General features: G+C 36.5%; 1 long non-coding RNA gene across 14 annotated transcripts; it reads left to right on the top strand.

Moving 5' to 3' along the window:
- The first annotated feature begins 1,564 nt into the window (after positions 1 to 1,564).
- On the top strand, positions 1,565 to 25,365 carry LOC135595593 (uncharacterized). Of its 14 annotated transcripts, XR_010480505.1 has the most exons (11): positions 1,567 to 1,740; positions 2,270 to 2,418; positions 2,516 to 2,830; positions 2,934 to 2,993; positions 3,072 to 3,511; positions 4,365 to 4,702; positions 4,853 to 5,018; positions 5,099 to 5,387; positions 8,136 to 11,444; positions 11,965 to 12,027; positions 24,703 to 25,365. It is a non-coding gene; the product is annotated as an uncharacterized LOC135595593 (long non-coding RNA). The 14 variants fall into 14 exon arrangements; XR_010480504.1 differs by having other exon boundaries at positions 1,565 to 1,740; positions 8,136 to 12,027; XR_010480520.1 differs by lacking the exons at positions 11,965 to 12,027; positions 24,703 to 25,365 and having other exon boundaries at positions 1,581 to 1,740; positions 3,072 to 3,325; positions 3,453 to 3,511; positions 8,136 to 8,737.

The following is a 25,365-nucleotide window of genomic DNA, read 5'->3' as shown; positions in this document are numbered from 1 at the left end:
ATTAAAGTTATATGTTTCTGCTATCCTGTTTACATTTATGTTTATGTATATTATGGTTGAATGTAATAACAGGATTATCTTGACAAGACAAATTACAGGGGTCATTATGGACTATATTAGGAAAGATTAACAATGTTGTGATACATAGAAGGGAGTATGACATTAATGAAATACAATCGCTATGACTTGCATTGATAGTTGGACTTAGTATAGTATTATTGTATTTATTGGACTTATTAGCTTATTTTAAAACATGATCATGTATAAAATGCTTTTCAAAAAAAAATTCTTGGAATCCAATTAGGTAAAATTATTTTTAAACAAATTTTGTTTTGTTTATTTTGGATATACTCCTTGCGGTGCCGGCAGTAATCTTGGATCAAAGACGTTGCTTAGCAGATCAAACAAGATCTCTGAAGAGATGACATCAAAAGGTACGCATCGTAATAATTATATCTATATACTTGATTTCAATCCTGACATATAAGTTATTTTCGTATTTAAGATATAGCATAATTATAGATTTTATGCTTACACTTCCTTCATATAATCTTCATCTTTAAGGTTGGAGGGTCGTTATTCTAGCGAAGGCCCACATGATACTTCGAAAACTCTTGATGATAAAACTGACTCTATCCAATATTTATATCAACTTTAATTTTTTTCATCTTACATATTTTGTATATTTTGTTAAAGATTCATTGAAATAACTTTTGGTTCTTAAGCGCTCTTCTTTGCGATCATATATATATATATATATATATAAGTGTAATTAATTTTTATTGACATTCATAATTTATCGAACGGTATATATAATAGACTGATTATATAATTAATTTTTATTGACATTCTTAGTTTATCGAACGGTATATATAATACACTGATTATAACATAAGTTTCTTTTTACCAACTAACAGTTTGTAATCCAATTTAGATTCAGTACATTTTCCTTTTTAGAACAAATAACGCTCACCAATGATCATGATAGGCTTCTGGTATTTATTTATTTTAAACTTTATAAAATTTGTCTATTAATTAAATACTATTTATCTCTTTGTCTACCATTTCCGGTTGGTGGTCATCTTGGGTTCCGATTGTATCCTTCTTTTTATTTTTAGTTTTTTAAGACTGAGTTCACAAAGTTATGGTGAAACTTGACCACCTCCTCCGGAGGTCAAAGTTTGGAGCTACGTTTCCGGTCAACAAAACACACCGCACCACGTGACGAACGGAAGCTTTATCCACCGCTATCTCGTTTCCACAGAAGAATTCTGATATTTATTTATTTATTTATTATATTATTATTATTATTTCTTATGGCAAGCAGCGTTTCGGGTCACGAAATCAACGGAGTGCCTCGAGGATGCGTCCGGGACTCGGGAACCTTCGTCCACCTTCGGCGTAGGCAATTGCGTATATCCAACGCAAACGTCTACCCAACACCGACCGTTCCACGGACCCATCCTTGTCGGCCACAGCTAAGAAGGATCCATCTCAGCCGTTGCTTCTTTCTTTTATTCTCTGATCTAGATCGTTGGCTGCCTCACCGCAACCCTATAAAGGACGGGCTCCCTGCCCTTACTTGCGATCGTTGTTTTGGTTGTTGGCTTGCGTGGTTACGCGTCTGCGGTGTCCTTTAAGTGGATCCTCAGCCATCCGTAATCGATGATTTCGTTTTCGGATTGGACGATCCATCGATCGTTGATTTCGTTTTCGGATTGGATGATCTGTTTCCGATAGGTGGTGCATCCAAATCCTCAGCCATCCCTTAATCGTTGATTTCGTTTTCGGATTGGATGATCTGTTTCCGATACTTGAAACTGATCTACTTTCCATGCGGGGTGTATCAAAAGCCTTGAAACTGATCTGTTTGGATGATCGTTTTCGGATTGGATGATCTGTTTTCGGATAGGTGGTGCATCCAAATCCTCAGCCATCCCTTAATCGTTGATTTCGTTTACGAATTGGATGTTCTGTTCTCGGCACTTGAAAACTGATCTACTTTCCATGCCGGGCGTATCAAAAGCCTTTTGTTCATGTGGCTTTCGTTTTCGGGGACTTGGACATTGGTCTTGAACGAATCGGGTGATCTATTTTCAATCGCTGCGGATCGGAAGCGTTTGATATCTGTTGTTTTCGTTTTCTGAACGAATTGGATGATCTATTTTTTTCCCATAGGAATATTGAGAGGCTAGGAGTTCCGATTATTGGAATCCGACTAGTGGATTATTCTTTAACCGCTCTTTTTTTTTTTCTTGCGATCTATCAGAGGGCTTCACAATTTTGCCGGATTAAGGCCATTTGCGACAGATTTTATATGTACTTTCGAAGCGGTAGGTGAGGCTTTGGTGTTTGTGTGGGTATTATCTTAATGGAACCCTCGCGGAGTCTGTGAGGCAATTTGTGAAGGTTGCTCTGGTATGCGTTGCACGATTAAATATTTTTTCCATTAGATAGTGTTCTATTTAAGGGGTTTCCTTACTGTAATGAACGCTGCTTATTATCATGGATGCAGGTTTTCCGAAATGATCTGAACAAGGGATGTGTCCTTTTTGATCTGGTTTAGTTGGCCTTCGTTACTTTCAACTTTTATTTGTTGCATTTATGTCCACCAGTTGGTTATGTTTGTTTGTTTTTATTTTTTGTGTGCAAGGGAAAGCTTCTGGATATGATATTTGAAAGAGAGATGTGTGTGTTTTGCTACCATGCTATGATATTTGGTTTGAGATATACGCTAACGGTATCTGCATCAATGCTGTGTCTTTTGGATACTCTAGTTGGATTTAGACGGGTATCAGGGAAGAGTTCCATCAACTTCTCATTTTTTGAGGTTGCCTGTTAAATTGTTGATTATTTTTCCTGTCCTCCTTTTGTCAGCATTTTATATATATTGAAGTTAAGTTCTCTTTGTTTTCTGAATGTTCTATTCCTAGGGTTTTTGTGGGCAGTTGCCGAAGCATCATCGTTAGGCATGATTCTATTAAATAGAGATGGTAACTCACCTTTGTTGGATTGTTTTTGGTATCAGACCTAGGATTTTACATTTTTGATAAGGCTAGTTTCTGTGGCAGATTCTATATGTGTCATCGACGCTGTTGGTGGGGCTCTGGTGTTTTTGTGATTATTATCTGTATGGAGCCACACGTAGCTGTGATGCAGTTTGTAAAGGATGCTCCAATTAAGGATGCTCTGGTTTTTGTTGAATGATTTAAATAGGTTTTCCATTAGATAGTGTTATATTTAAGGGGTTTCATTGTTGTGACATACGTTGCTTATTATGATGGATCCAGGGCTTCCGAAATTATCTGAACAGTGGATATGTCCGGTTTGTGCTGGTTTAGTCAGCCCTTGTTACTTTCAAACATTAATTGTTGCCCTTACGTGCACAAGTTGGTCATTTGATACGGTTCTCATCAAAGTATGGTTGTTTGTTTTTATTTGTTGTCTGCTAGGGGAAGCTGATGGACATCTAGTTTTGCATGGGCATGGGACATTTTTTTGAAAGTGAGATGTGAGTGTTCTGCTACCTTCCTATGGTATTTGGTTTCGATATGTTCTACTCTATCATCATTCATGGAAGAGGTTCCTTTCACTTTTCATTGGCTATCTAATTGTTGATTGTCTGTCTACTTATTCCATTGGCATGCTTGGTACATTTTATAAATTTGCACTTTTGAAGTCAGTCTTTCTCTTTGTTTTCCGAATGTCCTATTTGTAGGGTTTTTGTGTGCAGTTGCAGAAGCATCAGTATCAGCATTAGCCATAAGCCTGGTTATTAGGATTATGACCTTTCTTGAATAGAATTTTTGGTATGAGACATACGTTTTGCCTGTTTTAAAAGGATAGTTTAGATTTAGGTGTTTAATTTATGCATGTTTGTGATATTAAGTTTTTGTCCAATTGTTAATTGTTCTTCTTGTTGTGAATTTTTAGCTGTTACTTGCTTGGCAAGTCTTTTTGGTCATACTAATGTCTCATTTGTCTCTTCTTGGATTCTTTGTTAGATTTCTATTTTGCAGCTTAATTATCTTTTTGTTTTAACCTGCCTCTGGTCATCTGATGTTTGGTTTCAGTTAGCTTGTAGATGTTTTTTTAGTATGACATTTAATCATTTTTTGCTTTGAGTAAATAACTTTGATTGGCTCATGTTCTATTGTTCTTTATTCTACTTTATCTCTTATTTGTTGGCATTTTTTAAGTTCTCTGTACAATTTATAGTTTTTTGTTCCATGTAAACTTTTTGTCCTTGTGTGTTTCTAGTGTAACTTTTGACTGGTGTCTTTTATGTTGCCCTATAATGCTGATGTGGCCTCATATGAGAGATTATTTTACCGTAAACAATTCATCATGTTGTTTGTTTGCAGGATTTAAATTGGGTATATGGAAGGTTATTTTGTTTGCCTATTTGGTTTATTACATCCAGTTGTATTCTTGGCTGCTCTTTCCAGATGAAATTTGGATTTTCTGTCCTGGTTTTCTACAATTAGTTATGATGTTTGGTAGCAGGATTTTATTTTGGAGTTAATACATTTCTAAATTGGGTTAATTACATCCTTTGGTGTTCTTGGCTGGTTGTATTAGAGGAAGTCAGATAATTTTGTTGAATAACTTGAATTCTGTGGTCATCATTTCCATTGGCGTCATTGCTGTTCATTTATTGCCAAAATGCAGTCCAACAGTGCAAAGTTGTTACATTTGAAAGGTCAATATTTTCACCGATTTTTTGATCCTTTGGCTTATAAAAGTTCTCTGCTGCGTTTCTCTTCCTTTTAATTAACTTCCATTTCTCTTTTGAATCATGTTTCCTTTATCTTGTGTGGAAGCTAGGACGTGGTAATGATTTTACGTACAGGTACCTGTGCTATTAAGGTGTCTTTGTTGGTGATCTTGGGTTATGATAATTGTACTTGATTGTTATATCGATTTTTGAATCAATTCAATGGCACAATTGATGGCTTCAAAAACAAGTGGGTTTTAAGATGCATTGTTACTTTTTTCTTGTATCAAGTTGGAGGGAGGTACAGACATGCTGTGTTCTCTTATTTTTCCTTGAAATTCATTTTATATTGCTGATTTTTATGGGAAGTTATCTTCTCAGGCTGATGTACTTTTTGCTGCTCATTTTATGTGATGTTTGTCTACTTGAAGCTTGTTTTGGGAGCTGGGTTTCATGTTAAGAAAGTTGGGTTTCTCTTCAGTATGGAGCCTTCATATTGTAAACAAAGGAGTCCAATTTTCATCAAGGAATATTCTTGTGGGAACCCAATTGCTAATTGAATATATTTCCTTTATGAAGATTCTTCAACCATAGCTGATACAAACAAGTTTACAAGATTGTTGTTTTGGTTTGCATGATGAAGAGAATAGAAGTTCTACCTGTACTCCTGGTAATTTTCATCAGCTTGTCATTTTATGTGATGTTTGTCTACTTGAAGCTTGTTTTGGGAGCTGGGTTTCATGTTAAGAAAGTTGGGTTTCTCTTCAGTATGGAGTCTTCATATTGTAAATAAAGGAGTCCAATTTTCATCAAGGAATATTCTTGTGGGAACCCAATTGCTAATTGAATATATTTCCTTTATGAAGATTCTTCAACCATAGCTGATACAAACAAGTTTACAAGATTGTTGTTTTGGTTTGCATGATGAAGAGAATAGAAGTTCTGCTTGTACTCCTAGTAATTTTCGTCAGCTTGTCATGTTGAACGGAGATATCTTCTGGAATGGGCCCAAAAAAATTCATTATTTGTATGTTGTTTTTGATAGTATGTGTAGACAATATACTTAGTTCTATTGTGATCAACATTAGGTCTTTGGGAGTTTATGATATCATAATGTCACGGACTTAGCTAGAATTGCCTAAGTCGTGAGGCACCATTGCAGCAATTGTCACGGACTTAGCTGGAGTTGCCTAAGTCGTGAAGCACCCTTACGTCTACTTCTCAAATTTAGTTGGGATTTCCTAAGTCATGAGATGCCATTACGATATATGCATCCGTAATGGGTCAGCCTAGTTGTAACCTTATGCAGGTCTCGAAAGACCTGTTAAACAACAAGTTAATTAGTTTGAAAACAGATAAGTCTCTTTGTTTCGCGAAGAGGGAAGCTTTACAAGCAATTCAGTGAGCACCTTGAGTGCAAGAGAGAAAAGAGAGGAAGGAGGAAACAAGGACTTTAGAAGGTTGATTGAACAATTGCAAGTCCGCAAACAATTGCCCACCAGGTATCGGGCGCGAAGGCAAGTTCCTATCAAGTTATAATGATTATAACTGAGATTCTTTATTGTGAGAGCTTAAGAATTTTGTTGCCAATTAACCTTCAAAGATGTATAAGCTATGACTTGCAGCTCCACCTTTTCACTTCAATCATTGATGTTCTAGCTTTGTTTTTTTATTAGTTACTGGTCATTGCATGTGGACATGTTGGTGGATTTTTTCTTCTGATGGATTTTGACTTGTCATTTGATTAATCCAATGATGGGGTTGGATGTCTCTTTAGTTCTCCCGGTGTACTTTCTTTTGTTTGGGTAGATAAAATAATTTGCTTACTCTTATTTTGGTGTATATTTTGGTTTTAATAACCATACAATGTCAAGAACTACTGTTGTTTCCTGTGTTTGTTGTATTATGGGCTTATATGGCTTTTAATGAGTATGTAAGTTTATAATTTCTTTGTTTATATGTGTTGTATTTCAAATGTGTTTGGGAAAAAGAAGATTTTTGAGGGCGAGGTGCATCTTTTCTCTTATATCAACAGAATAAACAATTTTATTTGGTTCTTTTATTCCAGTATTCTGAATTTAGAGACTTGAATGAGTTCTATGATGAAGCAAAGACGTACGATGTCAGGAACCAAGATTGCAAAATGTTTGTAAGCTAACTATTGATTTCTTCATTGTATAATAGTCATTGTTTTATTCATTGGATTACAGACATGAAAAGATCGACTTTCTTTTACAAAGCTAATTATTGTTTGAAAGTTAATTATTAATTTCTTCATTGTAGTTGGAACCAAGGTAGGTAATACCCAATGATATCGTTCGGTATGGGCGGTACGTACCGGTCTGACGGCATACCGGTACGCGGACCGCCCGCTATCGGGCGGAACAAAAAATAATAATAAAATAATATATATTTATATTTATATATAAATATTTTAGAAGAAGGCGAGGGGAAGGAAAAGGCGATGTCGCCGAGGTGATCTAACGTCGCCTTAAAAAGGCGCTCGGTCGCTCGCCTCGCTTCACTTCCAGGCAACGTGCTTTAAAGAGGCGTCGCTTGGGCGCTCGCCCAAGCCCAGGCGTTGGGCGCTTCGGGCTAGCGCCTGGGTTAAACCAGGTGATCGAACCAAGATTTTAGCGCCTTTTGTATATTGTTCTTCTTCCTTCTTCTCCTTCTGTATACTGTTAACAGTATACAATATACTGTTAACAATATACTAATAATAGTATTTATATTTATTAGATTAATAATATATTATTTTGATTTTAATATTATTAATTTTCTTAATTTAATAGTATATTTTTATTTAAAATTTTAAATAATTATATTTATTAATTATATTATATATTTTTATATTTTAGTGTCTCGTTTCGCTCGGGCGAGCGCCTGGGCGAGCGCCTAGTGCGTCAAGCGTTTTTGGACCTTAGCGTCTTTTGGCGCCTAGCGCTTTTTAAATTATCGATATATATTTAATATATATATATATACCGCTCGGCATATCGTTTCGTACTGTACCGAAACGGCGAAATGTCGATACGGTACGGTATTGGGAATCTTGGTTGGAACATCTACATAAAGCCTAGCATAATCAATGTTAATGGAAATTCATGGGAAAGACCCATGATTAAGTAGATTGAAAAGCTTGGAATTGACTTTTGAGTTGATCCGCTAGTCCCCATTGCTGTTGCCCATGTTGTTGGCAAGTTTTGATTTTGTAGTAATTTCCTGTTTGTACATTTTTATATGATTCAAAGAAATGTGGAAGGTTCGATTAGGACACTGAAAAGGGTGGAAAATGACTTTTGAGTTGATTCGCTTGTGTCTGTTGCTATTGCCTGTGATGTTTTGCAATTCATTGTTGGATTTTGTTTTATTTTCCTGTGCCCACATTGAATGATTTGCTTATGTTTCGTTACAGGTGATGTGAACAATGTAGTTGGAACATCTACGGAAAGCCTAGCATGATTAAACAGAAATTCATGGGAAAGATTTTATTGGCTTTAACTGGTTTTCCCAGGATTAACATTAGATTGAAAAGCTTGGAACTGACATTTGAATTGATCCACTAGTACCTGTTGCTATTCCCCATGATATTTGCAAGTTTTGGTTCGATTTTGTTCTTTTCCTGTGTGTACATGTTTATATGGTTCAAAGAACTCTGGAAGGTTGTGTTTGGTTGAAAGGGGGCGGGTGCATTTGGATTGAGATTAGCAAATCGAAAAGATTGGAAAATGACTTTTGATTGAGATTAGGGCATCGAGAAGGTTGGAAAATGATTCTTTAGTTGATTCGCAAGTCTCAGTAGCTATTACCGGTGATGTTCTGCAATTTATGGATGGATTTTGTTTTATTTTCCTGTGCCTACATATTTGTATGTTCCAAAGAACTTTGGAAGTTCTGTTTTTGGTTGAAAACATGGTGCAATGGGATGTTGTATCTATTACGCAAATTGGTTGTACCAAAAATTATTGTGGACTAGTACTCAGATTTTGTCATAAGGTATCAGATCAAGGTTTTTGATATGGTTGTGTATGAATCATGTAGGTGGTAAGTTGCATGTTTTGAGCTTCCAATGGTGATGGTGTCTGGCGTTGGTAAGCTGGCCAGATACATTGTTCTTTCAAGTTGGTTCATCCATGAATTGACATTGTATCCATTGATTTAATTCATGATTGTTTGTAAGAAAACTTTTAATGTTCGATGTGTTGGTAATTATACTTCTACTAAGAAGTTTATATAATATTATTTGGTAGCTTACAAGCTTTATTTTTTGTCTGATTCTGGTAGTGTTTTGTCAGTTATTGGGTAGCATGATGTTGGTTGGGGGTGACTCTATTTTGTGTCTTAGATTTGTATGTCTTGGGTTTTCTCTTGAACAGGAGTCTTTGACAAGGCATATCTTTGATGAGGCATATCTGCCATGTTCATGTAGTTTTGTTTGCTCAAAACTTGCTTTTTTGCGACTTGCAATTGTATGACCCTTTTTCTGATATTGTTATGCTTCCATGCTTTAACATTAATGTTTTTTAGTTGGCATCTGTGTGTATTCTTGGATTTTTCATGACTAAATGACTGTTCATCACCAATTTTTGAGTGTTTGTCATGAGGGGAATTTGTCCTCAGTTTTCTTCGTTGGTGAGGTGTTTATGAATCTTAATTTTGTTTATTAGGAATTTCGGAGTATCTAATTTTGGTTGTATTTATTTATTGAATTGTGAATTTTTGTATTACATTTTTGTTTCATGATTATCTTCTATATTGTTTGTTGATATTTCAAAACTATTCCAGTAGTCTATATTTTTTTAGTAATTTGCTAGGTTTAGATAGTAAGCTGAGTTGGAAAATGATAAGTGGAAGGTGTTCATAATTGTCTTCAGGTAACAATAAAATATTATTTAGTAAAAAATATAACTATTGGGAAATAAGCATATGAGATTGTTTGCAAGCATGTTTGGAAACATGTGAAGACAAAATTTGAAGCTTGAAGAATATGAGAAAAGGGTTATATAGCTATCTTGAAATTAAAGAGCATGTGTTTATTTATCCCTTGTGAATTTGCTTGGACTGTTTATGAGGATGTTATGATACTTGTGAGACTTTTTACTTGGTGTTGCATCTTTGAATTATTTTAGAGCTTATTCAGTATGGTGACAATTCCTGTTCAATTATGTTTGTTTTTTTTAATTATTACACTTTCCATGCTTTTACGACTAATTTACTGTGTTGAATGTATTTCCTGTTCAATCATGTTTGGTATTTTCTTTGACTACATTTTCCAAGCTACTATGATTATTAGATTACATTTTCTTTGACTACATTTTCTTTGTCGATATATTTAGCTACTATGCAATTTGTTTATTAGTAATTTGATTTTGTTGTTCGTATAGGTTGTAGCATATTTTACAATTAGTATGAGATTTGCATTGATTATCGTTTATCAAACAGATGGGTTTGCTGTTTAGAATTTAAAATTAAATACAAAAACGAACAAGAATAGAAGTAAGACTGGTAAATTGGACATTGCAATAACCACTTTACTATCATTGTTGTTTTCCAAGCTTAGCTAAGAAGACTATAAAGTTGGATATTATGTGATTTGTAGTTGCATTGGATGTTTTTTATGGTCAGAAGTTCATTGCTGGATAGGTATTCTCCAGGGAGGTTGATCAACTTCTCCTTTTGTCAACATTTGGTGATTGCATTGGACTTCTACTTTACTGCTTGATTGTTTTATCTAATTCTATTTATGTATTCACATTTTTCTTCTTCTCTTTTTTCCCTAATTGTCTTTATTTTTTCTGATGGTTGGTAAATTTTCTATTGTTAATCATAAATTCTATAATGGTATTCAATTGGCAAATATGTTGGGCATATGATAGCTGTTGGCTTGAGAATTATGGGCATTATCTTTTTCCATGTGATAGCTGTTGGCTTTGTAGTTATCTATTGGTTCATTTTGTGAGAAGTCTGCTTCTTGTTTTGCTGTTCTGTTGTGACATTCCAGAAGCATTGTTCCATCACCTGGTGCAGTCTGGTTTTGCATATATAAGAGATATGATGACATCTATCTTGACTCTCTCCAGATAGATTATAAAGCCTGGTGACTGATACATCTGCTTATTTTCTACATAATACACCTGGTCTCTTTATGTATTCATTTGTTGTGTTTCAGATCTTCTGAACATTGATCTCCTCCTTGATTTTTTGTTGTGTGGCATCCAATAGCTTTTTTGTTTCTGAAATTTTGGGGTATCTTAGCTTCTGAACCTTAATTTTGGGTTTTTAATGTGATCTTTCATGATCATGGGGTCATCAAAATGTCTGTTTTTGTTGGAACTTTCTGTGATATACTGATAATGAAATTGGTACATTCTCTGTTCTAATGAGTTCATTACATCCATTGTTATTTTTCACTTGGCTATTGAAGAGCCTATAGTTTTTATGTCCTGGTTTTGGTTTTTCAGTTTTGGTTAATTTTTCATAATTTCCTTTTTTTTTCCTCTTGACATTGCATTCGGTGGTACAAATTATTTTGTGCTTCATCTTTGTGAACCATTGGTATCAGAATTTCTGTGGTCTCTTTCCATTTATTCAGCTTTTGCTTTTCTTTTCTTTGAGACACATGCCTGTTTCTCTTATTCTATGCTTCATTTATTGTTCAAGAAGCTAGGATGGGGCTAAACAGTGAATGCAGTGAACCTTTGGTTGGTGATCTCGAGCAATAATGGTATGTAATTTTGACAGTCTGTTAAATATTCACCAATAGGGTCACTCAGCGAACTGGGTTTTCAATTCTATTATATTTTGTAGTTGCAGCAATCTGTAAGTCATTATATTTTGGTTTCTGAAATTTTGGGATGTCTTAGTTTCTGAATCTTGATTATGGGGTTTAATGCCATCCATCATGATGAGCATGGGCATTTTTATATACAAACTAGGTCATCAAAATGTCCGATTGTAGGAATAGATCATAAAAGTGTCAAAGAACCTATAGATTATTTTTCACAATATCCTTTTTTTTTTCTTTGAAATAGATTTTAGTTGTACATTGCCTTCAATTCTATATCACAATTTTTGTTGTTACTTTATGGACATTGTATTGGGTGGTACAAATTATGTTGCACTTCATCATTGTGAACCATTGGTACTAAATCTCTCTGTTGCTCTCTTTCCACTTATTCAGCTTTTGCTCGTCTCTTTTTCTAAACATGTGCTTGATTCTCTTCTATGCTTTATCTATTGTTCAGAAGTTAGGATGAGGCTAACAGTGAATGTGGTAAACCTTTGGTTGGTGATCTTGACTAATAATGGTATGTAATTTTCACTTGTTTAGATGGTCTGTTAAATATTCATTAATTGGGTCATTTGGCAAACAGGTTTTTGATTTCTGTATTATTTTGAAGTGGCATCATTCTGCTAGTCATGTTCGAGTCTAGGGATGTTTAGATGTACTCTATATATGAAGTTTTTTCTTTTGCATTATTTCTGAATTTCTCTTTTTATTCCTATATGCATCTATCTCATGTTACTTCTTTTGGTTTTGTATCTTGATCAAGGTTCGTGATTTCGTACCGCACCAGAGTTTCGACGTTCGCTCGGTACGGTATGATACTGTATAACGAGCGATATATTGTTCGGTATACCGTTCGGTATATATATTTATATTTATATATATATATATAATTCGGTGATGTCATTGTAGAACGTCATCTCGTTTATATATATGTATATATATATTATATATATTATATATATTATATATATATATTTATATATAAATATTCGTCGAAAAAGGTGATGCCATCGAAAAAGGCGATGCGATGTCACATATATATATATATATATATATATATATATATATATATATATATATATATATATATATATATATATATATATATATATATATATATATATATATAATCGTTTCATCCAGTAACGGGCGGTTCGTGTATCAGTCAGCTGACGGATCGGTATGTACTACCCGTACCGAATAGTATTATTCGAAATTGCATACCTTGATCTTGATTATGTTATGAACTATTTTAATATGGTTAAAGAGATCTTATCGGTCCGTATCGGTATACTGACTAGTTGTTGGTATTGTACGTATCGAGTTGTATCCAATGTACCGAAACATGATACATTGGGACATATTGATATACTACCCATATCGGGCCCTTGTTGGACTGGTACGTACCGCTTATATCGGTACGCTATGGTACAACGAACCTTGAGTGTAAGAGTTATAAATGAGTTCAATATCTCCTACTGACATCCACACAGTTATAGTTGCCTTATTTTTTGTTTTGTATTTTTTGTATGTTCTGTAAATTAATAATTTGTTTGTTTAATGTTTTCTGTTTGGCATTTGTATTGTCACAAAAGCTGCTTCCTCTCGAGTATTTTCAAGAAAAAAGAAACCATGCCCATTGGTGAACATTTTGTTGGCAGCATTCTAATGCATGTTAAGGAACATCATCATGATAATTATAAGCTTCTCTGAGAGCAGCTGTAGGAAAAACTTGGATTTTGTTCTTTACTGGCAGGGCTTATTAACTTAAATAAGCCCATTAACTTACTCTAGGGGCTGTTCTGGTTATGTAAGCCACACATTAATATGAGCAAATACATCAGAATTTCTAAATTGGATACTGGTGAACCTACATGGTACATGGATACAGAATGGGGTATTCATAATTTCATATTATTGTCTATCTTATAGCTTAAGCTAATCAGCCGTAAGTGTTATTTTTTTGGTAATGTTGAAAAGAAGTTTTAGGAGTCCCCACAAAATTAAATGTTTCAGTGGGCATCAATGTTATACAAACTCCCTATACAAAATTCTTGTAAAAACTTCAGTGGTGAAGAACCTCATCGGTTGTTTACATTGATTTATTCAAGGTTGTGGAATGCATTAACAATTTTTTTGTAGTTGAAAGTTTTTTTCTGGTGCATCAATATGTTGGGATCTGTTTTTTTGTCTTCTTAGAACTCTGACATGTATATTCCTTTTATATTAGACATCAAATAAATTTTTATTTTTTATCTGTTGTTAGTTGTAATTTTTTACTAGGATGTTTTTTGATTGTGATGTCAAAAGAGTGCTCTTAAGTGATTTAAAGGTAGCACAGTTGTGGTGTTAGAACACTGTTTTAGTGATCATTCAAGTATTTAGACGTTATTTTAAGCACTATGTAGCCTTGTTTGGGTAACTACCTTTTTATGTCGTGTATTGTGTGTATGCCCTATACTGTGTATATGTAATGTGTACTTGTTGTGAGTGTCAAAACAACAGGTGTTTCACATTACAAGTCCTCTTCCCTTTCCTTTTATTTGCATCAGACTTTAGATATTCAGTTGTTTTGTAATTATATGTGAATTTTTTGCATGTCTTGCGCAACTGATGTGTGTTCTGTCTTGCAATGTCTATAATTCCTTGTACAAGACCATACTGGAAAGACATGAGAATGTCTTGGTTGTTGCATTTGGTAATGTGTATTTATGCTAGATTTATTTTCGACTACATAGATTAGCAATAACTTTATATGTTATATTTATGTCCCTGTTTATGTCTAGTGAATTCATCATGGAAATTTGATATTGCTTAGAAATTGTGATTGTTCTGTTTTCTGAATATTTGTCATGTACTTTATATGTTATATTTATGCAACTTTTGATCTGTTTTCATCCTTTCTTTCTGACTTGTTATCCATTCCACGCTTAACTGATAGAAACTGTCACAATGTTGTATAGTGATGTCATTTTATTCTCCTTCGATAGTATAATTTTGAATTGTCTTGCCGTCCATTCCAACCAAAGAATTGTATCTCAACTATCAGACATACACTAGTTTAGGTCTAAGAATAATATTGAGTATTAGACCTATATCTGTTTAGTCCCACATTGGTATAGGTCTAAATCATATTGGCGGGGAAGGGTGTGGGCGAGGCATCACACATAGAGCCACGAGAACTTCCAGTGTGAGCATAGGGTGAGGGCGACGGACGGGCTAAGGGTAGAATTACAACAATTAGGGGTACTATTTGGGTAAAACGAAAACAAGGGGCATCTTCTGGAAAAAAAAAGGGCATCAACAATATGTTTACGAGCTCTTATGCAAGAGCCATGGGATAAAAGCACCACCTTGTTGTTTCAGCCGTTTTGTGTTTCCTGATATTACTAAACTACTTAGTTGATTTTTCTTCTTTCATGTTGTTAGGGTTCTCTGGTATCATCGATTGAGATGTGGTTTGTCATGAACTTAAGCATCCTTTAGTAGTTTTATTATTGTTATAAAATTCTATTTTTCTATGAACCTAGAAGGTCGGGCAGAAAACTATGCCAATAATGATAGCTAATATTTAGATCTGGGCTGTTGGTTATCATTGTGTTTGAAACATTAATTATAGAAGGAAAGCGGAATTTGGGTTTCTTAGTTTCTTTAGTTGATTCTTGGTCTGCTCATGATGAGTTGTAGTTTCTTCAGTTGATTCTTAGTCTGCTCAGGATGAGTTATAGTATTTCTTCTATCGGTTCTTATTCTGCACAAGAGTAGTATATGATGTATAGTATGTCATCTTATTCTGCACAAGAGTAGTATATGATGTATAGTATGTCAGATTATTGGGAGTCCTGACATTGATAGTCAGTTTCAATGAGTTCAGCTGGTTGGTTCATCGATTTCATACATGAAATGGTTCTGGATTTTGGATTTGTATTTTGTCAGTGTCATGAGCAAGCTCTGGTTATTCTAATTGTTTAGGTTTTTAATGTGATGATACTCTTCTCCAAGGGAACCTTACTCTTAGCTAGAATATGAGCTTTTGCAATTGAAGAATGTAATTGGTCAAAAATGGTTTTAATGTTCTGATACTCTTCTGGAAGGGAACCATACTCAGCTAGAATATGGGCATTTGCAATTGCAGAACATAATTTGTTGTAATTGGTTGAATAGGCTTTCCTATAATAACATGCAATTAGTAGGATTGGCTGGGATGCTAATTAACAGTGCTATATGATGTATAGTATGTCAGATTATTGGGAGTCCTGACATTGATAGTCAGTTTCAATGAGTTCAGCTGGTTGGTTCATCGATTTCATACATGAAATGGTTCTGGATTTTGGATTTGTATTTTGTCAGTGTCATGAGCAAGCTCTGGTTATTCTAATTGTTTAGGTTTTTAATGTGATGATACTCTTCTCCAAGGGAACCTTACTCTTAGCTAGAATATGAGCTTTTGCAATTGAAGAATGTAATTGGTCAAAAATGGTTTTAATGTTCTGATACTCTTCTGGAAGGGAACCATACTCAGCTAGAATATAAGGAGGCGATGAAGACATGAAAGGAAGCGATGAAGACTTGTATAACACAAAAGAGAATTAATTCTTAAAACTAGGAACTCAGAACTTAGAAATTGAACTTTAAAAGCTTACAGGGTTGAGCTCAAGTAAGACTCTGGTTGTCTACCGATGTCTTGCAAGAGTTCTAGGCAAGGGTTTATATAGAAGGGAAGGATAGAATCGGGTGCTCATTGGGCCCCATTGCGTTCATATCCACTCCTTTTTATATAATTCTTGCTTGCAGCTATTACCAGCTGTTATGCACTATGAGCGGCTCCCCGAGGCTCAGCTCATTTCTTGAATGCTAAGAAAACTAAGTACATTGATTGTATAAACACTACTGGTGGTTCTTTTGTTCTTATTTGGCGGCGAAGAAAAGTTGATTCTTTCAGCTGATTGTAGGGGTCCGCCTTTTCCTACATGCTGAAGCTGGTTGTTCTCTGCGCTACGTCTTTTACCAGGGATAAGGCATCTTCCAGCTGTTGTTGCTGTTGAATGATGACTGGTAACCAATCCCTGTACCAGTTGTCTTTTCCCCCACTTCTTTTCTTGTATTCTTTTGTCTTGATTGAGTGGATGTTGATGAATTGCTGGAGCGCACTAACTGCCTGTCTGGAGGCTTCTTTCTGGATGGCTCCCAGTCTTCTTTCTGACAGTCCCATTTTGTTGAATGAAAGTCCTCCACGTATTCCGGTGGTGATCTTATCCAATTCTTGTTGGTATTGTAGGAGGAGGTCACTTGATTTATCATCTGGCTCAGGTGAGCCACTGCCCGAGCATTGGGCTTGGCCTGTACTTCTTGGGTGGCTCCTAGGATCAGAAACAGAGATTCGCTTGGCCATCCTGCAACCAAAACATTGATTAGTCTAGATAATGAATCAGCTAGGACATTATTTTCTCCTTCAATGTGTTCGAATTTGATGTCCACGCCGCTTCCAGTTATATAGTCCACGAAGGCCATCCACCTGACTCTGGAAGGTTTATTTTGAGATGATTTGTTGAAGAAGCTTATTATGGCTTGACAATCTGTTCTTATAATAATCTCCCTTTTGTCCAGAAAATATATCTTCAGGGCTTCTAGAGTCTTCATGACAGCGTGCATTTCTGCATCAATGGTGGATTTGATTGGACTGAACTTGCCGCTTGCATATGCACATATCTTTTCCGTGCTCTTGGGATCATACTTCTGTTTTTTCCACTTGCAAATTCCTCGCCATCCCTCCATACACCCATCCGTTTCTAGGATTATGAAACAATTTTCAGGGGGAACTTCCAAATCAGGGAGATTTTGTACTAAGCCCTTGATTTTTCTTATCAGCTTCCAGTCTTGCTCATTCATTCTTTTTTCTCCTGTCGGGCTTGTTTTTGAGTATAATGGGCTTAGAAGTCTGCCCAAGTTAGGTATGTAATTCCTGGCATAGGTTAGAATACCCAACCACGATCTAAAGCCTTTCTTTGTGGTTAAGTCTTCCTCTTTGTACTCTGCAATTTTCTTGATAATGTGGGGCTGGAGCTTTATCTTTGAGTTTCCTAAAATTGCTCCAAGAAACTCAATTTCTCTTACTGCTATCTTCATCTTTGTTGGGCTTAAAATCAGTCCATTCTCCTGACATATCTCCAACATTTTAGCAAGATGTTGCCCGTGCTTCCTTTCATTTTCTGAAAAGACCAAAATGTCATCTATATATACTGCAATAAAATTTTCAGTGCCCTTAAAGCAGTTATCCATTTTTCTTTGAAACACTGCGGGGGCATTCTTAAGTCCGAATGGCATTGCCAGCCATTCATATAATCCCTCGGGGACCCAGAACGCAGTCCATTCAATGGATTCCGGGTGCATAGCGACTTGGTGAAATCCTGATTTCAAATCAAATTTTGAATAAATTTTGCTGTTGCTAACCTTTTTAAGGATTGTGTTGATACCCGGAAGGCTATATTGGTCTTTCTCGGTGATATCATTGAGTCTTTTGTAGTTGAAGACCATTCTTTCTTTTCTTTTCTTTTCCACCCCAGATATTGGGTCCACCGTTGTTCCCGAATTGACAATTATTGCAGTTGTTCTGTGCTTACTCTTGCTGGGCCTGATGACCCCAATTTCAAGTAATGCCTTTACGTGCTTAGAAAATGCATCCTTCGCCTGTGGTGTTAGATGCCTCAAGGGTTTGTCTTCTACTATGAAATCCTGGTTCTTGATTTCCAATTTGCACATTATCTTGTTCTTCTTCCAGTGTCTGAGAGGATCTTCCCCGATATATCCCTGGGCCTTTAGCTGGTCTAGCAAGCTTCCGAATTTAGCCCTTATAGTTTCATAGCCCTGTTGGTCCTCAGCTGAATATAACACCGATTCCTGTATTTGTATGTAATCATCTTCGTCTAAATCCAGTTCTTCTATTGCTGAGGCTGCTGGGATGTAAGGTAGAGTATTAATAGTCGTCAGATTCTTATAGAATGTAACAGTGTTACCTTCTATCCTTACTCCTCCCTGCATGGCTCTGATAAAATTGCAGCCTATTATCATCTGGATATCATCTCCGAGTTTCATATGAAACGCATAAGTGTACGGGATCCTGAAACTGTTGTTTCCAATGGTCATTTTTCCTCCCCTCAATTTTTTGTTGGCTGTAGTTTTGGATGTGATCCCACTAAAGTGCACTACATAGGGATTTTCTTCTAGCGCCAACTTTGGTACTGCCTCCTTATCTATGCAACAGGTTGTGGCTCCTGTGTCTAGTATTGCATTTATTTCAAAAGGTGGAATATTTAAAATTTCCATTTGTACCTTGAGATTGAAGAGCATGTTTTTGGATTTTCTTGATCCTCCCGTTTCCTCTGTCTCCATGGAGAGGATCTTTTGAGTTTCATCTTCCAAGAGGACAAAAGCCTCTTCATCTTCTTCACTTTCTTCAGTTTTTCTCTTTCCGAGCTTTTGTATTTCTTTAAGTAGATCTACCTTTTCCAGTCGTAGTTGATCTACCTCTAGTGTTTCTCTTTCCAATTTTTCATATTTTTCTCGGAGTTCCAAAAGCTCCTTCTTTAGCTGAAGATTTTCTTGTGCAGTTGCTATTGCTTGAACATTTATTTCCTCAAGCTCCTTAGACTTTTGTCGTTCAAACTCAACTATCAGCTTGAGTCTTCTTATTTCTGCTTCACAATGATTAATAAAATCTTGCTGGGTTTGAAGCAGGTTCTTAGGTTCGTACCTTGGTGGTTCTTCCATCATGACAGGCGTTCTCTTGTCAAAATAGTAGATGCTGCACATTCCGCATGACGTGATTTTACATAAGGGGCAATGTCTCCTATGCCTCCTCTGGGATTTTCTCTTGCAGTATTTGCATTCCTCTAGTGCTGGTGGTAGTTCAGTATTAATTTCCCATACATGCCTGCATCCTGCTTGCTCCTGGGAAACTTGTACTCGTGCCCTGTAGCCTATATCTGGTCCAATCCACCATGTTCTACTATCTTCTATTAATGCAAAGATTTTGTGGGTAAAGAAGTGAATACCATGTTGTAGATCCTCAATGTCTTCACCTTCTGATATTGAATATATAGCATCGCTTTGATTCTCCCCTTCTTGAACAGATAGAATTTCATAGTCTTCCGGGATGTCCAGTTGTTCAAACATTGCTACTCTCTTGATATTCTTCCTGTCATTAGGGCATTCCCTTGCAAAGTGTCCTTCGCCGCAAAGGTAGCATTTGCACTTCTTGTTTCTCACTAAATGCTTCCTTTTCTCAATTCTTGCATGGGAAGAATGGGGCTTTCCTTTGTACGTGGTTGATCTTCTCACCCCGTATTTCTTTTCTGGTTTATTATAATATCCCGGGATAGGGATTTCACTACAGAAAGATAGGTCCTTTAGTGCTCGTCTGAAGGCGGCATCTTTGCATTCTGCCTCCAGATATTTGTAGGAAAATAAAATCCTTGGGATTACTCCTATAGTGTTCCCTCTATACTTGGCTTCAAATGCCCCTTTAATTCTTTTTCCCAATTCTCCTGGCATCTTGGACCATAATTTTTCAGATAATTCAGGTCCTAAAAACATTCTTCCTGTTTTGGATGCCAATCGCATATAATCATTTAAGAACTGAATGATATACTTAAGGTTAGTGCATGATAACCTTTCAAGATCACGGTAGGCCTCCTCCTGAGCCGTGGTAGATCCCTGGAACGGATCTTCTAATATAAAAATTGTTCTTAATTGGGAAAGAATATTTTGTGTACCTCCCGTTCCATCCGCATTGGCTATGAGTAATTGATACTCCTCTGGGTATGCCATCCTCCATTGGATCCATGCCAATTTTTCTGCCTCCCCGAGAAGGTTTTCTATGAACTCCATTTTTGCCAGTGTATCCGTGAATCCTTGTAAAGATACTAAATTTTTTGTTATGGATTCCCATCTCATAAATACTTCATCAAACATTCCCAACTGTGTGGGGATTATGAAAATCGCTCCTTGTTGTTGAAATGCTGAGGGAAGGTTCCAGGCTTCAGAAAAGCTTTTGGTTTTGAACCTGGGTCTTCTCGAGCTTCCCTCATATTCAGGCTGCTGTCTTGTGGACTCAATATTTACTGCTGGGGGGTAGTTTACTAGCCCCATTGTTGAGTCTTCGGGTGGCCTGTAATTTGAGATGGCAGATGATGAGTATATCTGATGTGATAATCTTGCCAGTTGCGGGTATTCCATGACTAGATCTTCTTCTAGTCCTGCCGCAATTAATTCCTTCTGAAGTTTCTGGGGATACGGCATTTCTACGTCCTCGTTTGAAGTGTAGATCTTCTGGAAGTAGTTGTTCAGATTTTCTTGTAATTCTTCCGCATCATTTTCACTTTCGTCGGATAGCTGAATATTGACAGCTATTATGTGGCTTCTTATTTCTTCTTCATCACTGAAAGTTTCATCATCAGCGTTGTTGTAGCTAATTCTGTTTGATGTTGAGGCCGCCTTGTAATTTTCAAAACTGATGGAGATCCTTCCATCAATGAGATTCCTGCTCCTGAGTTCAGCAGGTTGCATGGGGATTGACACCTGAGTAGGTCTTATTGTCCAATCCCTTCCTCTTATGTCTGCTGTGGAGTACCTTCTTCCTGGTAAAGCCCTTACGCCATGACTCGTCAGGTAGTCCACCACCCCTGAAATTTCATAGGCAAAGGCGACATTCGGGGTATTTGAAAGTCGCCCTACCATCCCCCTGGTGATTAGCAAATTGGCTTCTCCATTTTGCCATGTATCATATCCGCGGGTCAATATAGACAGCTGTATGTTGCGGTAGAAGTCTCCTACCGTCATCATTGTGTCTGGTACGACATAGACCAGCTGGCTTCCTCTGGTCAAATCTACCTCCATGGTTGCAATGATGGACCTATCATCGGCCCATCTATTGTCTCTGAACACTAGTAGAGCTAGTGTCCCTTCTTCTTGTCTGTGGAGTGTTTGGATCCTTGTTTGTAGAATCCCGAGGTGAACGTACCTCATTCCACTTCGTATAAGCTGGTCAAAGCTCTGTTCTTGGATAAATGCTCTGTCCTCTTGGTTGTTTGTGACCAGCATGGCTTCCTCTGATCTGTGTGTGTAGACCCGATGGTGTGCGTCATCTCTTCTTGAGTGGTATAAAACCTCAGCAGGTGCTATTGCAGCTCTTTCTCGCATGGATAGCTGTAGTTGTGCCTGGGGGTCTATTTGTTGTTCCAGAATTTGTGTATTTGTGTCTGAATTTCTGGAAATAAGCTGTCCTAGTCGCCTTCTGGCGTTGAATATCCTCCTCTGATTTCTTCTGTAGCTCCGGATTTGGTCTTCTACAAGAGGAGCGGATGTAGATGCTTCCTGGGTTTGAGTTCTGGAAGTCATCCTTTTGCTTCTCGGAAGATTTTTATGGGATCTTTGAATACCAGAATTTTTCCTTTAGTTTCCTTAGGCCTTTCTGAAGGTCCTAGGCTGAGATTTGTAAGTTTGGTGATTAGTTCGTCAGGAACCACCTGGGATTGCACAGCCTTAGATTGCTGTAGTTCCCTTAGTGTCTGTAATTCTGCTCTTATTCCTCTAATGTCCTCAGCAATTTGTACCAGAAGCTGGATTTGTACGTTATGTTGTTTGATAACTGCTACCTGGTGACTGAGAGCTCCTGGGAAGTCACTTGATTTAAGGAAACCAAGTGATGGGGGTTCAATAGATTCAGTAGCTTTTAGTGCTTCTTTATATGACTCGGTACTTCGTGAGGATATATGGCTCATCCAAAGATTTGCTTTTCGATTTTTGAAAGCAGGATTTCAATCCTTTGGATCTTCTGGTCCAGGTTTTTGGATAACCTTAAAGCTTCTTCTTCTATTATTTTTGGCTGCTTAGATATTTCAAGTACTAATTTCCGTATCTCAGTTTTGGTTAACGGTTTGTTTTCAATGAGTAGTGAAGAAAGGATTTTTACTGATGATTCAAGGTCCTTAATCCTTTTTTCAAGATTTTGGTTTTCTTCGAGTAAGAGTTTGAAATTTCTAAGGTTTACTCGACTCGATAGACAAGTCCTATCATATATGACAGAGATATTGTGGGCTAGTTCTTTTCTTGAGGGATTTGTGGTTTCTGCTAAGTTTAAGTAATCAAGATGAGAAGTTCGAGAATCTAGATACCATTTTTGAATAGATTCTTCCCAAAGTCCAGACATGTACTAAGCGAGCATTGTTTTAAATCTACTTACTTTCTTAATCCTGAGGGCTTGCGTCAAAGGTCTTACTTTGGTTCCCAGACCTGGCTGCCTTCCTCGGGCTCCTCACAGATTTAGAGAGCAAGAGATCGTATTATGAAGCATACTAAGTACAAATGTCGAGATGATTTGGAAAAAAAATCTAAATTAAAATAGTAAATCTAGAGGCTCTGATACCAATAAGGAAGCGATGAAGACATGAAAGGAAGCGATGAAGACAAATAAGGAGGCGAGGAAGACATGAAAGGAAGCGATGAAGACTTGTATAACACAAAAGAGATTTGTAAGTTTGGTGATTAGTTCGTCAGGACCACCTGGGATTGCACAGCCTTAGATTGCTGTAGTTCCCTTAGTGTCTGTAATTCTGCTCTTATTCCTCTAATGTCCTCAGCAATTTGTACCAGAAGCTGGATTTGTACGTTATGTTGTTTGATAACTGCTACCTGGTGACTGAGAGCTCCTGGGAAGTCACTTGATTTAAGGAAACCAAGTGATGGGGGTTCAATAGATTAAGAAGCTTTAAGGTTATCCAAAAACCTGGACCAGAAGATCCAAAGGATTGAAATCCTGCTTTCAAAAATCGAAAAGCAAATCTTTGGATGAGCCATATATCCTCACGAAGTACCGAGTCATATAAAGAAGCACTAAAAGCGGGCATTTGCAATTGCAGAACATAATTTGTTGTAATTGGTCGAATAGGCTTTCCTATAATAACATGCAATTAGTAGGATTGGCTGGGATGCTAATTAACAGTGCTTTTGAATTTGAAGAATGTAATGGTCGTGGCTGACTGAAGAGTTTTGTTATGCTCATGCAAAGTTTGTTAAATTTGTTTGTGTTTAGGAGGAAAGCCAATTATAATTCTTTTTGCAGCCTCAAAAAAAGTTTTTCATGTTTGGGCTTTTGAAGTTGATCTTGTGATTGCTTGACAACCATCAGTATCTTGCGGTATGGATTAGATGTGCAAGGTTCATATAGATGGTGCAGGTTTTATTATGTAAAGAAATAGAACACTTCGCCTACAAGCCTTGGTTTCATTATTATTCTTTTTTCATTTCCTTGCTTGGTTGGCAACATGAGCATTGGCATTGGTAGCGGATCATGTAAATGTGAAGCTTGTTATATTGGGTTGAAGCTGCTAATAACTTGATTGATGGTTCTTTGTTTGGTTGATTGGTTGACTGATCATCCCAATGACACTGGAATGGTTGATTCAATTTGTTGGGACTGACCATGGTTGTCTAGTCATTGAGTTATTAGTTGGTACTGACTGTTGAATAATGCTGCAGCATGATGCCGATTATAGTTTATAGTTTTGACTGGCCATCATATAATGGCACTGGAACTGTTTGTTGGTGAAGTTGTGGAATAGTGGTGCAGGTTTTAGGTTGTCGTAGGGTTCAGTTTGATTGGGCTTTGCTAATCAACCACCCTTACCATGTGTATTTGTTCTTATTTCAATGTTTTTTTATATTAAGTTTGGTTTGACATCGTTTTGCTAATGGCAGATGTTGATTATAGTTTGTCTAAGGTAAGGTTCAGTTTGAGGGTTTTGCTAATCGACCACCTCTACCATTTTATATTTCGTTCTTATTTCAATGGTTTTCTACATTAGGTTTGGTTCGACAGATTGGAATGACTGAACAAATATGTCATTGTATGTACCTTTGCACTTATATGCCTTGTACTTTTGTGTGTAGCCTTTTTGTGGGCTTGAAACTTTTCTGCATTTATTTTATGTTTCAGTAGTGTTGGATGGTTTTGTTTGTTGCCTAATAATGTGTGATCATATTTTTTTTCATATAAATACAAATTTAGTTGAATTTGATTGTTTCTTTCTTTTTGTCGAACATTAGTCTTTGAATGTTTGTCATTTTGTTGATTTTGTTGTATTTGGTATATTTTAATATATTATTTTTCTTTGGTTTCTGTATGCTTTTGTTGTAGATGCGGGATGACCCAAACTACCTCTTTCCAATGTTTCTTCAATTTGGAGTTATGATAGTATAATATTGGTTGGTTGGTGGTAGCTTAACGTAGATTGTTTGTAATTTCTTTTGTAGGACTTTAATGTTATGTTTAGCACTGTTACAAATGCTTCAATTTGGAGTGGATACTTTTGTCTAGTTGTGTAATAATTTGAAAACTTTTGTGTCTTCACATTGATTGTCTAAATGGATAAGAGGGGGTGGGCATTGCTGCAGATAATGCATGCGAGTGGATGATCGTAATGTGCTGTTTGTGAACGTGGATGCTTGGTCGTGGGTTTCTGTTGTGTTATAATTTGAGATTATCGTTGGTTGCATTTGTGTTTGTTTTGACATAATTTTTAGGTTTATTGTTTGACACTGCCATTGCATGTTTCAAGCCTGGATGAGAAAACGTGGAGGGGGCAATAGCTGATCGGTACCTCTCTGTTGTAAACAATCCAAATGATCTGCGAGTATCACTATATGAGTGCATTGCTCAACCTGCCCATAGGAGCAACTTGTATGACTCTCATGTTTGGTTTTCGAAATTCGAACTCTAGGGATAATATTTCTCTTTGAGGTTTCTGTGTAGTGTACATTGTATGTATAATATCTTTTCAAAATGGAATGTTTTTTTAAA

This window comes from Musa acuminata, chromosome BXJ1-2 (genome assembly GCF_036884655.1).
Source record: "Musa acuminata AAA Group cultivar baxijiao chromosome BXJ1-2, Cavendish_Baxijiao_AAA, whole genome shotgun sequence".
NCBI lineage: Eukaryota > Viridiplantae > Streptophyta > Magnoliopsida > Zingiberales > Musaceae > Musa > Musa acuminata.
The sequence above is the reverse complement of the archived record's forward strand: the minus strand, read 5'-3'. Positions and strand labels throughout refer to the sequence as shown.